Source organism: Podarcis cretensis (genome assembly GCF_951804945.1).
Source record: "Podarcis cretensis genome assembly, chromosome: 8".
Classification (NCBI taxonomy): domain Eukaryota; kingdom Metazoa; phylum Chordata; class Lepidosauria; order Squamata; family Lacertidae; genus Podarcis; species Podarcis cretensis.
The window spans coordinates 8,551,290-8,567,503 of NC_137177.1; the positions used below are offsets into that span (position 1 = coordinate 8,551,290).

The 16,214-nt window shown below is 45.2% G+C and overlaps 1 protein-coding gene across 1 annotated transcript in view; it reads left to right on the forward strand.

Moving 5' to 3' along the window:
• The first annotated feature begins 2,155 nt into the window (after positions 1 to 2,155).
• The window catches only part of ARHGAP35 (Rho GTPase activating protein 35), an 86,227-nt gene continuing 72,168 nt past the window's right edge, over positions 2,156 to 16,214 (forward strand). The window contains exon 1 of the mRNA XM_079985280.1: positions 2,156 to 2,536. The gene's annotated coding sequence lies outside the window, so the exon portion shown is untranslated. The remainder of the gene's footprint in view (positions 2,537 to 16,214) is intronic.

Here is a 16,214-nt window from a genome sequence, read left to right on the forward strand (position 1 = left end):
TTCTGTGCGCTGCTGTGGTTCGCCAGAAGTGGCTTAGTCATGCTGGCCACATGACCCAGAAGCTGTACGCCGGCTCCCTCGGCCAGTAAAGCGAGATGAGCGCTGCAACCCAAGAGTTGTCCACAACTGGTCAGGGGTCCCTTTACCTTTTAAATAGGCATGGGATTGCATCATAAGACTCCAGTTGGGGAGGGGGAAACTGTTCTTCAAAACTGGAAAAGGAAGTAATAATGGCAATTCGCTCCCCAACTGATTATTACATTTATACCCCACTTTTTCCTCCTGAGATGCAGAACATATGCCTTGCATGCTGAAGGTGCCATCAGTGGGAGGGTGGGAATGTTGCCTGGGACCCTGGAGAGCTTTTGCCCATCACAATATTGGGTATGATGGCTTGATAGGAAGCTCACAGGCTTCCCCTACAGGCATCCAGTTGGCCTCTGCGAGAACAGGATGCTGGACCAGACGAGCTGCTGGTTAGATCCAGCAGTCAGGCTCTTCATGCGTATACCGGTATTTTAGGAAGTTAGGCCAAAAGATACCCGGGATACTATTCCAACCCTGCATAAATCATGTATGTAATCAATGTAATAAGCCAGGCTTGTCCAACAGGTAGGTCAGGGTGCTCCTGGTAGATCTCTGGCCCCTCAGCGATCTCCTTACAAAAAAAACCAAGAAGCCAACTTTGGCTTCCTACAAAAAACCTCCACAACTTTGGGTAGATCACTACCAATTTTTTTATACACAGGTAGTAGCCGTTCATAGTTCTAGTTACAGGTAAGAAGTGTGCATGCACACAAAAGCTCATTCCAATAACTAACTTAGTCGGTCTCTAAGGTGCTACTGGAAGGAATTTTTTTATTTAGTTTTTTTATATACTGTGAGTAGATCGCAGTCTATTGGGAGTTGGACGTCCCTTCAATGTAAATGTAATAAATGCAACAAAAAGTTTGCTCCCCACCCCTCCAAAAGAAGTTTTCTGGGATGCTTCTGTGTCACAGATAACTTCTGCCACTATAATTTTGCCCAGACTTGGTGCCCTCCAGCTCTTTTGGACTCCAACTCCCATCAGCCCAAGCCAGAACTGACCAGGGGAAGTTGCTTTGGCCTAGAGCAGGACCGGCTAACTGCCTCCCCTCGCTATGTCATCCGGCCCCCCCCCCAAAGCTTGTCCTCCAGCTGCTGACCCCCTAATCTAGAATACAGTGGATGCTTCTGTTTTATTGCTGGTGGTTGTTGTTGCTCATGTATCACATCCTTAAGGAAGGGGGGGGGGGAGACTTCCGTATCCTTTGCAAACCGTCCGCAGCAGCTGCAGCACTTTCGGTGGCCCTTGGCTATCCGAGGCGCACCCTGCGCCAGGATGCGCGCTGCTGCGAGGGATCGCCCGCATCTGCCTGGGCGACAACGTTTGGCAGGGAGGGCGCGGGTGCGCGCGCGCGCGCCGGCGGGGTTCAAAGGCGCGCAAAGGCAGAGACACCGCTATCCTAGGGACGCCTCCCCAAGAAGCATCGCCGCGCCTGGCAGTGCAGGGCAAACGCTGCAAGCGTCGCGCTGCTTCCCTTCGCCCCGTGCCAGAGGGATGCGCTGCATTTTCCGCCAGGGGCGTGCGCGGGTGGGGTGGGTTCCTTTGCAACCCCGCTTTCCCCCTCCCTCCCTCCCCCCCACGATCTTGGCTACAAGCTCGCGTGCCAGCCTCTTGCAGCAAGCGCTTCTCCCCGTTAGCCGCCCCGCCTCTCCTCCTTCTCCTCCCTTGCGCGAGCATGCATGCATGCATGCAAAAAAAAAAAAAAGGAAAAAGCCTTAGCCGGTGGAACGCCCCTGCGCGCGCAAAAGCGGGGAGGAGGAGGAGGAGGAGGTGACCCGCGCGCGCGCGCGCCTCTGCAAAATCCTGTGTATCGCTTCTGTGCATGCAAACCTGCCTCGCATGCCTACATATGCGCGCGCGCACTCTCCCTCTCTCTGAATAGAGGTTCCGGAGCCCCGCCCACTACTCCCCGCCCTCGCGCCGCAGCCCGCCCCGCCCACTTCTCTCCCCTCCGCCGGCGCGCGCACGCCGCCAGCCGCAACAGCCGCTTCTCCTCCTCCTCCTCCTCCTCCTGTTCCCCCCCCCGCGCCGTTTGCTCGCAGGGCTCGGCGCGCGCACGCGCAACACACACACACACAGGCGGTCTCGCGCCCTGTCTCTCTCTCTCTCTCTCTCGGTCGATGGTGCCACTGCCGCCGCCGCCTCAGCCGCCGCCGCTACTGCTCCTTGTGAGGGGGAAAAGAAGCCGCCTCAGCCGCCGCCATTACAAGGCCGCTTTTCTTCCCTCGCTTTACCCCACCCACCGATACCCTCCTCCTCCTCCTCCTCTCACCGCGCCGGGGGAAGGAAAGGAAGGGAGGAAGGAAGGAAAGGAGAGGGAGAGAGGAAGGAAGGAGGGGAACATGGCGCCGCCTCCTTCTCCTCCCGCTGCCGCCTCGGGTCCTTCTCCGCCCCGCCCCGAGAGCCCGGCCAGGACCCGCTGCTGCTGCTGCCGCCGCCGCCGAGCTGGTAGGTGCCTCCTCCGCCGGGAGCCCCCCCGCCCAGACCCCGCTCGCCTGCCTCGCCTTCCCCGCCGCACCCCGCCCCGGTCCCCGCGGAGGGGAACGAACAATGAGGCGGCGGCGGCGGCAGAGGCGCCCCTCCCCCGATCCTGCCTCCTCCCGAGGGGGGTAGGGGCGAAACCGTCCCCCCCCACGCCCCCCACCACCGCAGTTTACCTCAGGCGTGGAATGGGGGGAAAGGGGGAGGGGAGAAAGAGCCTCCCCTCCTTTCTCTCTCTCTTCCCCCCCCTTTCTTTCGGAAATGGAGGAATCCCCTCCCTCCCCACTGCACAAGCACACATTGCGCGGGGAGGGGTGCGGTGCGAAGAAAAGACCCTTGCCTGCGAGGATCGGGGGGGGGGGGGAGAGAGAGAATGAGAGACGCCCCTTCCCTCCTCCTGCTCCGTCCCCCACCAAGACATGTCTCCCACCCTCGTTGAGGTAGCGGAATTTGGGGGAGGGTCGGGGTGTGTGTGTGTGTGTGTGTGAGTGGGAAGCCAAAAGGCAAAAAAAAAAAAGATCTTTTTTTCCCTTAGGTATGTGGCGGAGGAATAATACAAGAGTCATCATCTATCTCCCCCCCCCCCCCTTTCTCAGCCATTTAGTTTGGGGTTGGCAAACTTGACATGGATAAAGAGGCTCTGCCCCTACCTGCGTATTTGCAGGGGGAAAGATGCTTCCCTGCATCCCTGGGCGGGGATGATGATGATGATGATGATGATGAGGGTCCCTTCCACAAACTGCTCCAGTGTTCAGAGGGGCGGGGATGGGAGTTAGAAGCACACATGCGGAGGGCCCTGGCGATGGAGGCGCAGGCTGGGCTGGAAAGGGGGGTATTGTGGCAAGGGGAGGGGGAAGGAGCTTGAGTTTGGGGAAGGGCACAAGGGGTGCCCCTAGAATAAAACCTGAGGTGGAGTCAAGCACACCAGCAAACAAGTATTATTCTGTCTTTGACCACCCCCAGTGGCTGATAGACATTTCTGCTGTTTTGCCTGGAGGGAAGCCCTAGTGTTGCCTTGTGGGGTGGGGTGGGGAAAACTAGGAGGCTCAGGGAAGAGAGACGCAAAGAGAAATTCTTGCCAGCATCTTCATCCCTGAGTTAATGTTGGACAGGGACCAGTGGTGGTCTTCCTGCTGATTTCGGTTGGGTGGTTGTGCCTCCTCGAAGCATGATCTGAGGTGGGTGGCTGGGGTGGCGAATGGCTGTTTCTGCACTGTACACTCTGATAAACTCCAGATTGAATTATTGCGATGCACACTGTGGGGCTGCCCTTGAAGACAGCCTGGAAACTTCAGTTGGTCCAAAGCACAGCAGCCAGGATACTTGCCGGTGTTCCATTTAGAACTCAAATCACCCCTGATTTGAAACCACTGCAGTGGTTGCCAGATATTTTCTGGGTCCAGTTCAAGATGCTCACGTTGGTGTTTGAAAGCCTTAAAATGTCTTAGGCCCCAAATAACTGAAAGACTGATGCCTTTCCTAATGATCCTCAGATATTAAGATTGGCAGAGGGTGCTCTCTTGGCAGTTCTGCTGCCCTCTGAAGTATTGGGGATGGTAGAGAACACTCTGTGGCACCCCCTATAGTCTGAAAAACCCCATTCCAAGCTTCTAGCATCCTCAACATACAGCTTCTTCTGTATGCTGAAGACATTCCTCTTTATGTTGGCCTCTGACAGTTTTGATTTTTGTGATGTTTGCAGGACCATACCTGTATATTTGATTTTGCTTTTTGTTACTGACCTGTTTTGTTTTAATATTGTCTAATCGTAATATTGTTGTAACCTGTCCTAGGCAGATAAGAAAACTTCTGAATAAATAAGTGTCACCAGCTTTCCTCAGCTCAGTTCTTTGGGATGTGGAGATTCTCCTGGTTTTAAAGGCATTTGGATAAGTTGAGAAGATGGCATAAGGGGAAAGTGACTTTTCCCTTAATGCACTACTGAGGCTGAGAAGTGGTGCCTGCTGTCCTGTTGTGCATGCCCCCAAACTCTGTAGGTAAAAATGGGGCATACTTTTGACTTCTCATTGTGTGCATTATCTCCTCCCCGGACTTCAAAAGTCCGTCTTTTGTCTTGTAGGGGAAAAATAGGCATCTATTCTTGGTTTCCACACACACCCTTCTCTTTTCCCTTTCTCTGTGCTTTCTGTGTAGAAAAAGTGCAACATTCAAAGCAGCCTCCAGCTTCTCTAGTTATTTTTGATAGGTAGGATTGTGGGATATGTCTTAGTGTTTCTTTTTCTTCTCCATGTTGCTCTCCTGGGACATCTCCCAGGTTTCTGAGGAATGGCATATTTCTGACATGTGTAGTCATCCTAATTACTTAATCCTATGAAGGGTAATGGAATTTCCAATTTGTTAATGTGTGTTCAAACTGTGTTTTTTTTTTAGCAAGACTTTATCAAGATGATGATAATTAAATTCAGCTCTTGAAGATGGTTGGTGATACTGGAGAAGAAGGTAGAACAAGGTGTATCTTGAGAAACAAGGACCCTTTTCCTTTCACTATGCCTAACATTGGTTGAGGGCATATAGCTCCATCAAAATACTTTTTTCTTAAAAGACATTCAAGATGGAAAGAAAAAGGAGAGAACATTTTCTTATAGAGATTGCAAACTCCTGGGAAACTCTTCCGTAACGTTCCTTTATTTTTTCAGACTCTTTTCCTTCCATGCCATTGAGACATCTCAAGGTCTTATTTTTTTAAAAAAAAATTTTTAAAGCAAAAGTAGGTACCACTTGACTGCAAGACAACCTCTAAGAGGTTTACAAAAATATAAAACAAAACATCAAAATTCTTGGTAAGAATACCGTTAATAGTCTGGAAGTGTTGAACCTCTTGGTAAAGTCACAGATACCCCCTTACCTTTGTGCTTTCTTGAAGGAAGGATGAGGTTGGCTAGTTGAGAGCAATGATTTTTTTTCTTGAGAATTCTTTTTAAATTATTTTATTGGGAGAAATTTATTCTGTGGCTTTGTGATGAGCTACATAACATTTTAGGACACCATCTTTCTCCCGTTTCAGGATAGGGAATGGTCATGGTGGAACTCCTTTACCTTACCCTGGTTTTGACCTTCGCTAATAATCAGACAGCAGAAGACTTCCAAACCATGAATATCTCAGATTATTTCAGTACAATATTTTCCATCTTACGTCTTGTCCCTGTTTGGAGGCATCACCAAGTAATATTCTTATGCAGGCAGTTCTGAAATAAGTTAGAATGTGCACAGCTGAAAGGCAAGTGATGGGTGCCCAGTTTACTAGACTTTATCTCTTTACTTTTAGTGACTGATTAAATTGTAGGGACTCAGCCCTAGACTCAAAGCTAGGTCAGCATTTTGTCCTTATGGATGACTCTGTTTTTGAGAACTGGATCATGTTCAGATAATTGGAAGTTAGTAAAGACTGCCTGCTATATCAAATATCTTAAACCATTAATTCTAATAACAGGACAGGAAACTGGGGCGTACAGTGTTGTTGGTCTAAAGCTAATTGAATAAAAGTTCTCTTGGATGTTTTGAGAAGTTTGAAGTATATTTTTGTAGCTGTAGTTCTGATTCCGGCCCTGTGTCAAATTATAGCTTTCTGTTTGGTGTTGTGCACAGAAAGAGAATCTGGGTCTACACCCTCAGTATTGACACCAATATATTCTGACCATTAGAATTATTTTGCAAAGGCAGTTCTCCAAATGATCATTCAGTTCAAAATTACTACTCAGTCCTTGTTTATATGAGTATCCACATATAAGTAATCATGTGAATCAGTCGGTGGTGATACAAGCAGAAATGTTCCCTTGTGATGCAAGTCAAAATAATTTTGATCAGTGGAACAGCCATGAGGTTTTAATTGTACATGGTGCTGGAGAAATCTTAGCAAGGACTCAGATTATGCATACCATTAGCTGAGGAGGGTTTTTTGTTTTTTTTGTAAGGCTGGTTAATTATATTCAGTAGGAAATTAATTTGATCCTGAAAGGGCTTTTAGATTCATCTGCATCTGAGTGTTCAGTTGCAGAGAGTTCTGGTCTCAAGAATTCAAGTTTGTTCTTTTAGTGAGGTCTGAAAATATTGCCAGTAGCAGATTTTCAGGATGTGGCAGTAAATAGCTAGTCGTCTCCCCCCCCCCCCCCCCAGTGTGGACTGAAGCCTTGTTCCTGGCTTCTTACCACCATTCACATTCTTAGAGAGAAATGTTAGTGTGTGTTCCTCTGTGAGAGCATTTTATATAATAGAATGAGTAGACAGCTTCACTGAGAGCTGATTTTCCCTATGCTCCCGAGCGATGTAACTGCTTTGCTAGGAGCTGTTGGAGATGCTCTTGTTCCATGCTGAGAGCTGACAATGAAGGAGGAAATTCAAAGCCAGTGATATATTTGCATCTGCTTTTGTTCTTATATTTATGGCTTCAAGAATCCTTGGAGGTAACATTTTCTGTGATAGTTCTGAGTGTATGCCTGTTGCTGAGGTTCTTTTGTCTCAAGGAAGGTACGTGTTCTGCAAAGGTTGAGCATTTTTTTCTTACTCTTACCACTTGAGTAGGTAAAACTGGGGTGCTAGGATGTGTTGAGCCAAGGGAATAAATAGTAATATTTCAACTATTCTTTGTATAAGAATAGCTTAGGATTCTGCGCTTGAAAGCCCAGGAGTATTGGTAAGTTGACATTTGTCTTGTAAAAGATCTGATATTCTCAAGCAATGCAAATGCATCTCCTTGAATCTAGTTCAGATAGAAGAATGTATGTTTAAAGGAGAGAGAATTGATCCATCCTGGCACCTAAACCTTTAAATGTTTACTTGGAAGCAAGTGTAGTTTTGCTTATGTTACCAGTAAGCATGTTTTAGAACTATATAGCTTAAGAATGTTTTAAAAATGCATTCAGTGCTCAGTGTTTCTTATAGTAATTTTTGACCTTGTCCTCAAATAACAGCTGAATGAATAGTTGAATTTCTGTGTCTCAGGAACAAAGTAGCACATTAGTCTGTTTCTAGCCCTGTTGATTTAGTATTTTTAGCTAAAGAACCAGCTACTTGCCAGTTTATAACAGCAGATATATTTTCGAAATCTCTGTAATTCCACTATTAGGTTCTTATTTTGAAGGATGACGAGGTATTTTCAGTATTAAGTATCCTCTTGAGTCATTTTAATGTGATTGCCTGAAATATCCTGCTTTTCCCAGACTTCCCACCTTTCCTTTTGTTCTGATTGAATTCCTTTCCTATACGCTTATCAAAAAAACCTCTTGATTGCAGCTCCCTTTCTAATTCTGACATAGCATAGTCACTGTGTGCAGACAGATAACTCTCAAACTTTTCCTCTTGTCTTTGTGGTTAAAAAACAAATTGAACTGCTTGCATAAGTATAGTTCCTTCGAGTGATTAAAAATTGCTGCCACTTAAAGCCACGTGTATATTTTTATACTGTAGAATTAGATTAGAGATATACAACTTGCTCAGTATGTGGGGACACATTTAGGAAGTATTAGGGATTGGGGCGTGTATTTTAAGTACACATAACATAAATGGAATTGGCACTAATACAGGTGCCACATAATACCCATTCTGCATTTGTAAGCACTCAATGGTTTAGTGTGGCAGCACCTACAGTTTGGATCTCCCTACCTATTGAGATAAAGCAGATGCCTTCACTGTACTCTTTTTGTTGCCTGCTAAAGACATTCTTATTTAGACAAGCCTACCCAGATGCTTAGGAAGTTGAGGTAATTTTAATCTGTTTTAGTATTTTAACATTTGTATGTTTTAAAGTAGGGTTGTAATTTTTTCTTGATTTACTTGTTTTTATCTTTTTGAGGCTTTTTACAATCAAGTGGTTGATTATTTATTTCATAAAAGGCACCTTGCCATGGTCACTAATTGGCTGGTCAGTAGTCTGACCAAAAGGTTTTGCATTGCTTCTTCTAAATATTTTGAATCATGGTGAATAGTGCTGCCTATACCCTTGTAGGGTTTTTTGTTTGGCACTGTGTGAGCAAGCTCTGTGCTCACACACATTCTTCTCTCATGCATTCTGATTTTTCTCCCTTCCGATTTAGTGGAAGCCATAGTTTACTGTTACCTCTAAGCCAGGCAAACTATGACTTGTGTTAAAATGTCAATGAGAAAGAAAATCAGATTGCATGAGAGGAGCACCAGAGTGCAGGCCTAGTTTTGTTGTTGTTTAGTCGTTTAGTCGTGTCCGTCTCTTCGTGACCCCATGAACCAGAATATGCCAAAGGCCTACTTTACATAGTACCAGACCCTGGTTTGGTGTTAGATCTGAACTGTTGCAGTTTTCTTAAGAGGTTTGCTGACTAAACCTTATATGTAAACACTTCTTTAACACATCGCACAAAACCATAGCTTAGCACAAGCCAGAAAAGCCAGACTGAGCTGCAAGAAATCTCAGGGTTATGCACTCAGCTTCCCTTTCACCCTGAAAGGAAGAGTTTGGAAGGTCTTGTTTCTGCTTGTTATTAATCACAATTTGCCATGTTATCCAGACCTGGAACGGAGGTTAATCTTGCGTGTGGCTAGTTTAAATAATCCTGCTTCAGTTACTGTGGCTTAGTTCGCTTCTTGCTTTAAAATTAACCATAGATAATGTTAACCACAATTTGTTGCTGTAGATGACACAGCAAATCATGGTTAAACAAAAGCTTACAAGTTCTTCCTAGCCACACAGCCAGGGAATAGTGCATGAGACATGCTGCAGCTCATTCTGGCTTGTGCACACTGTGGTTTGGTGCAGGGGTGCTGAATTTTTCAGCCCTTCTGTGAGCCAATTTTGACAGATGTGCAGGGCAATCCACCTGGCAATCACAAACTGTTATTGTGACAACACATGATTGGCAGGCAGGTTGTCCCACCCATCTGTCAAAATCCCTTCCATTCCCTATATTCCTGTCCAAGGATTGGGTGGGTGGGGGGGCGAATCTGAGAGTTCTTTGCAGCAGTTTCTCCCACACTGGTCTGGTGCAATCTTTGAAAGTGTGGGAGAAAATGCTGCAAAGGGCGACTACTTTAAGTGAGTCCCTGCTCTGTGTCTTAGCTATGGAGAGGAAGGACTGTGCGGGGAAACAAGCACCCATTTCTTCATTGCTGTGCAATGGAGTAGTCTTGTTAGTGCTGGTGTCAAAAGCAGACCTTGGCTCTGGCAAGGACGGCTCCATCGTGAATGATGAGTAAAAAAACTGGGCCCACTTGTTTTCATTGCCTGCTTACGGAAAACAAGCAGACCCCCCCCCCTTTAAAGTCCACCCATGCGAGGTTTGGGGGAAATGACCTCACGGACCAAATTGGGCCCATGGGCCAGAGGTTCCTGTCCCAGTTTAGTGTGATGTGCTGATGAAATTTTTGATAGGGTCTGAAAGCAAAGCTTTATTGATTGCTTAGAAAGACCACTTGCCAAGGTGAGGATTAATTTTTTTACAATTTATGTATTTTGACTTTTGAACATCTACTCTGTATCTTATCAGATGAAACAGAACGTTGGTTTTAAGCAACAAAAATAAGACAAACTGGGGCTGACGCTAGTTGGAACCCAGCAACAAGTGAGGGCCAGAATTTCCTCACACCTTAAGAAAGTTTTTTATTCTTTTTGGAGAGGTGTGTCATTCGTTTCATTTTAGAGGGACACATATGAGAGAGAAAATAATTATGGAAGTGATAGCAATTTTGGACTAACTTCAGTTATTGTAGAATAGAGTAAGACATGTCATGTAGGGCATTTCATGCTTCTATGAGTACAGTCATTGACATCTAGAAATAGGTAGAAGGGTCAATCAAGGTGATTTAAATAGTTGATTTAAATCAAGCTTCTAGCTTTCCAAGTCATTTATTTCCTGAGCAAATGTGTACAGTGATACCTCAGGTTAAGTACTTAATTCGTTCCGGAGGTCCGTACTTAACCTGAAACTGTTCTTAACCTGAAGCACCACTTTAGCTAATGGGGCCTCCTGCTGCTGCCACGACGTTGGAGCACGATTTCTGTTCTCATCCTGAAGCAAAGCTCTTAACCCAAGGTACTATTTCTGGGTTAGTGGAGACTGTAACCTGAAGCGTATGTAACCCGAGGTACCACTGTATACCAAATGGTTGCTGTATCATTTAAACCAGGGACCACCAATTCTTTAGCTTCTCCACATGCATAGAGGGAACTGAAGGGTAGATGGGAGAAATCAACCTGGAAAGGTAGCCCATCTAGGAGAAGGAAAACTCTGATGCTAAACATCCACTTCTTTAAGAGAATAGGCTAAGGAATAAACCCTACACAAATCCAGAGTGGAGTCCCTAAGATGATCAGATGGTGCCTTGTACGCCTCCTTCTAGCAACTCCTGCAGCCAGAAGTATTGCTCTGCTTTCTTTTGGACTATGTCAGCGAGGCCGAGGGGGGTGGGTCTTGTCATCTGGGCATCCCAGGAGCTCCATACACATTGCCTAGGCTTGAGCCCCAGGGAGGTTGCTTCGGTATGCTATCACAGCAGTTTGACTTCACCCCCAGAGGTGCACTCCATTGTCTCTTGAGAAGGACAGAGGCCAACAGTACAGGAAGAAGTCCATATGAGATTTTTGCTTGTGCATTCCCCTTTTGTCCTCTTCACTTAGAAAGATGAATTCAGAAGCTTTTTGGTTCTGCTTTTGTTGTGACCCTGTTAATCTTAGCTATGGTTAATTTAAACGAGTCAATTAGGATTTGAAGTTAGTTGGTTTTGAAACCATAGTTGGTATTAGCCACAGTTTGTTGGTCCGGACAACATGACAAAACATAGTGAGACAGAAGCTTCTGTTCTCTTACTAGCTTTGGCAGTGGAGGCATATAAGGGAGCACGTGGGCCTGAAGCGTGCTCTTATTTGTTCATGTTTTGTCATCCTAAGCCATAGCATAGCACTTGAATGCACTTATTGGTTTGATAAAGGGTAATAGTTGAGCGTTGTCCACAGTCGCACTGAAGTAAAGTTCTATTGGAGGTTATTAGACTCACATTAGCCATGACTCACTTCAGAAGGATTAGAGCCTATGAATATATAATTTAATAATTTTTTATTACATTCACATACAATTTTCAACCAGGTTAAGGGGCATTTTCATTACTGTGGTTTCTAGCCCTCATTGGTGTGTAGCGAGCAATCTGGAAATGTGGTGGCGAAAATGCTGAAGGATGTGAATTGAAGCAGTTCGAAGGGAGCCATTAAGATATTAGCTGTATAGCATGATTTCTTCATGGCCTGAGCCTGGGCAACAGTATAGTTTTAGATAGAAGGAAATTGTATATATTTTCAGTTGGAAGCAGCTAAAATACCTCCCCCCACAATGCTGAACATACTACCCAAGTGTAGATATTTCTAGATAATGACAGTTATAGTAGCCAGGTACGAGTTCTCTAAATGCCTTGGTGATAATTGTCACTATAAACTGATAAGGCATGATGCAAGCATATGCTTCTCATCAACAGTTATTTATTGGCAATGTGATGCTTTTGTTGTGATAGTTTTAATGGGTTGAAACCTATTGATTATTTTTTTGAATCCTCTGACCAACAGGCAATGCAAACAAAACAGCATAAATAAACAATTTGATAAATTTAATATAGAAGGCATTTGTGTTATCACCAAAAACATGGAAAAATGAGTATGCCCCATTGTTCTGTCTGCATGTGTTTTTCAAAGACCACCTGTTTGGTAAGAATAGCTTCTTTGCTGGATCAGATCAAAAGGTTCATCTAGTCCAGCATTTTGTTTCCAAGAGTGGCTAGCTAGATTCCTCTAGAAACTCAACAGCTGAGTTGTTTTGTTGCTTGTCCCCATCATGTGATACTCTTTCTGAATATAAAGGTTCTGTGTTGATCCCATAGTTATTAGCTGTGGATAGATCTCTCCTCTACTCCAGCTCATGTCCAGGTAAGATCTTAAAGATTACACTGTGCCAGCACCATGAGATTAGAGCGGTATGTAGCAACACCTGTGCCAGGCACAGAAAACATTACCCTGACATGACAGCAGTGTTATGCCTATGTCTATGTGAGCAAAAAGGTTTAGGATGAGAGATGCCGGTGTGCAAGGAATGCACCTGAAAGCTCCTGGCGATTGTTTCATTCCTTCTGTAGTTTGAGCTCTTGCACAGGAGGAGGGCAACACAAGAATGGATCTTTTCTGCAGTGGCTTTCTCTTTGTGGAATGCTGTCCCCAGGGAGGTTTGGCTGGTGCCTTCATTATACACCTTTAACAAGGCCTTTGGCTGGTTGATATCTAATGTAAGGTTACCAGATTTTTTTCAATGAATCCGGGGACACTTTTCAACTTCAATAGGAATGATAGGATTTTCTATGGGGACTGATTTGTAAATCCGGGGACTGTCCCCGGGAAACGGGGACATCTGGTAACCTTAATCTAATGCTCTTTTAAAATGTGTTGTGTGAAGGGGGATTAGTGGGTTGTTTTTATTATGTATTTTGTGTTTTTTATGTTGTGAACCACCTTGAGATCTACGGGTATAGGGTGGCATACAAGTTTCTTTATTTATTATATTGGGGACTCTATGTAAACAATACTACTAATGTTATTGTAGAACAGCTTGGATTTCTCCCCCTATTAATCCTCTGCTTCCCACCAAATCATTACACATTTTCTTTTATTCATCTCTGAAATGGGCGTGGTAGTGAATAGAGGTTTTGATGATGTGACATTCTAAAAAAAGGTAAACTTTAACAGGTGAAGTAACATTTACATTCCCTGCCTATAATATTCTAGTTTTGTATATCATATCTGACAAAGAAAACTTACTTTTGTCCATCATAGCTGTGATGTTTTATTTTTTCCCTATGCAATGCAGAATGTAGCAGGCACACTTACAGAACTGAGCTTTCATTCCTTGCCAGTTTCTTAAATGAAAGTAAAGGGGATTTTTTTGGCGTTTGTTTAGGACAGAGCAGTGAACGTCAGGCCCAGGGTCCAAATATTGCTCTCCAAGCCTCTTTACATGCTCTCTCTACCTTGGCTGCAGTCCTTGCTAGCTCTGCTGTGCACCCTCCTTGAGTACTTTCGCCTCACTGGAATGTGCCCTTGAACTATGATAATGTCTCTTGCTTGTCTAGATGGAGAGATAGGGGTGTGTAGAAACTTCTGGCTTGCACATGTAGCCTACTGTACAAAGGTAAGAGTCATGTTCATTGCTCCAGCCTCTGTTGCCTCTGGCTCAGCCCACCCTGGCATGCAGCCCCTGGAAGTTTGCCCATGAGGCATTGTAGCCCTGGGGCTGAAAAGGATTTTACTCCCCTAGTATAGGACATGGATGGAATCCTGTTCCCTGAATTGGATTTCATCATGTTCTTATGATACAAGGCTGCCATGAACCTCGGGCACATTCCAACTCGCTGAGAATCAGCGTGTCTGCTTTAGGAATTGTTTCATCGTTTCCAAGTTTAGGGACACAGATTCCCATAAAAGACTTTTTGCTAAAGTTGGGGTAAGCAGTAAGCAGTTCAATACAGTGGTACCTCAGGTTAAGTACTTAATTCGTTCTGGAGGTCTGTTCTTAACCTGAAACTGTTCTTAACCTGAAGCACCACTTTAGCTAATGGGGCCTCCTGCTGCCGCCGGAGCACGATTTCTGTTCTCATCCTGAAGCAAAGTTCTTAAACTGAAGCACTATTTCTGGGTTAGCGGAGTCTGTAACCTGAAGCGTATGTAACCTGAAGCGTATGTAACCTGAAGCATATGTAACCTGAGGTACCACTGTAACTTTATTCTTAGATATTACGCCTCTGTTAGAAACAGTTTTTTTTGCGCTTTGTACAATACTGAAAGAAAGTGGATTCTTTCCCAATTTTCTCCAGTATTTGACGTGGACACATCCATGCTGTGTGAAGGGTACTACCTGTTTTGGGTGCAGACTGGGTGGAGCTTCTCTGAGCAGGACTATGAACATTATGCATTTGATAGTATGGGATACTGGTTAGTGCTTTGGTATATTCTTGCTTTTTTCCTCTATCCCAGGGTCTGTGTTCGACTGTTTGAAATACACTCAGTAATGTAGTGTGTGTGGGCTCAGAGGTTGTCAGCAGGATACAGGAACTGGCCGTCATGCTTGTCTCCTGTGCAGTAATGGGTATCTTTCTTGCTGTACCAGAGCCAACCTAATTTATGCCCGTCCAATGATTTGGCTGTCTTGCACTGTGGGTAGATAGAGAGAAATGCCAGGTAATCTCATGTAGGTGCTCTTGTATCCTGGTCTCATTAAGGCCAACGGTTTGGAATGAACTTGTACAAAAAAATATTTGCATGTTTCCTTTTTGGGAGAGGGCTGTTTCTCATCGATAGAGCATCTGCTTTGCACACAGAAGGTGTGCAAAGCACACATCCTTGGAGAGGGCACTGCCAGTCAGTGTAGACAATACTAGATGGATCTGATTCTGTATAAGGCAGCTTGCCAAGTTGCAGTCTTCCTATTTCCTACCTCTGGTAGTTGTAATGTGCTTTTAGGTAAATAAGGGGGAAAGGATATGTGGGACTTGACAAATCTTGAGGAAAATAAAGTATCTGTAGATGATCTTAATATTGTTATGTTTCAATCTGTCTTTCTGAGTCTTTTTTTTTTTTTTGTATGCTGTAACAAACAATTCTGCCACTTTGTATTTTCTGTTGACTTATTTGAGTGCTGTATCTCATTTAAGTTTGGATTTCCCCCTCTTGTTATTTATTTTTAAAATCATAGTTGTTCAGTGGGCAGCCCTTTAAATTGGTTAAATTCTCACAAAAGAAAAGTGCTCATTACAGTGGTAAAAGGTAAAGGTAAAGGTACCCCTGCCCGTACGGGCCAGTCTTGCCAGACTCTGGGGTTGGTGCGCCCATCTCACTCAAGAGGCCGGGGGCCAGCGCTGTCCGGAGACACTTCCGGGTCACGTGGCCAGCGTGACATCGCTGCTCTGGCCAGAGCCAGAGCCAGAGCCGCACACGGAAACGCCGTTTACCTTCCCGCTAGTAAGCGGTCCCTATTTATCTACTTGCACCCAGGGGTGCTTTCGAACTGCTAGGTTGGCAGGCGCTGGGACCGAACGACGGGAGCGCACCCCGCCGCAGGGATTCGAACCGCCGACCTTTCGATCGGCAAGCCCTAGGCGCTGAGGCTTTTACCCACAGCGCCACCTGCGTCCCCCATTACAGTGGTACCTCGGGTTAAGTACTTAATTCGTTCCGGAGGTCCGTACTTAACCTGAAACTGTTCTTAACCTGTAGCACCACTTTAGCTAATGGGGCCTCCTGCTGCTGCTGCGCTGCCGGAACCCGATTTCTGTTCTTATCCTGAAGCAAAGTTTTTAACCTGAAGCACCATTTCTGGCTTAGTGGAGGGTGTAACCTGAAGCGTATGTAACCCGAGGTACCACTGTACTCATACTCTTCCATCTCCTAAAAGGGACTAATAAGTTTTTGAAGATTTTGCCTTTATTATCCCAAGAGGTTTTGGTTTAGAATGGCATTTACTCGTGCTGTTCTTAGCTGATCAGTTGCTAGTTCACACTAGCTGTATGTGTAATCCTTACAAATGGGTTGGTTCAGCCCAGTAGTGAGGAGTTTCACAGTGGAGAGCTAGAAGGAGGGAATGGAAGTTTGTTCTGAATAATATTTTTGGGCTCTTATGTTGTGTAAGCTGCA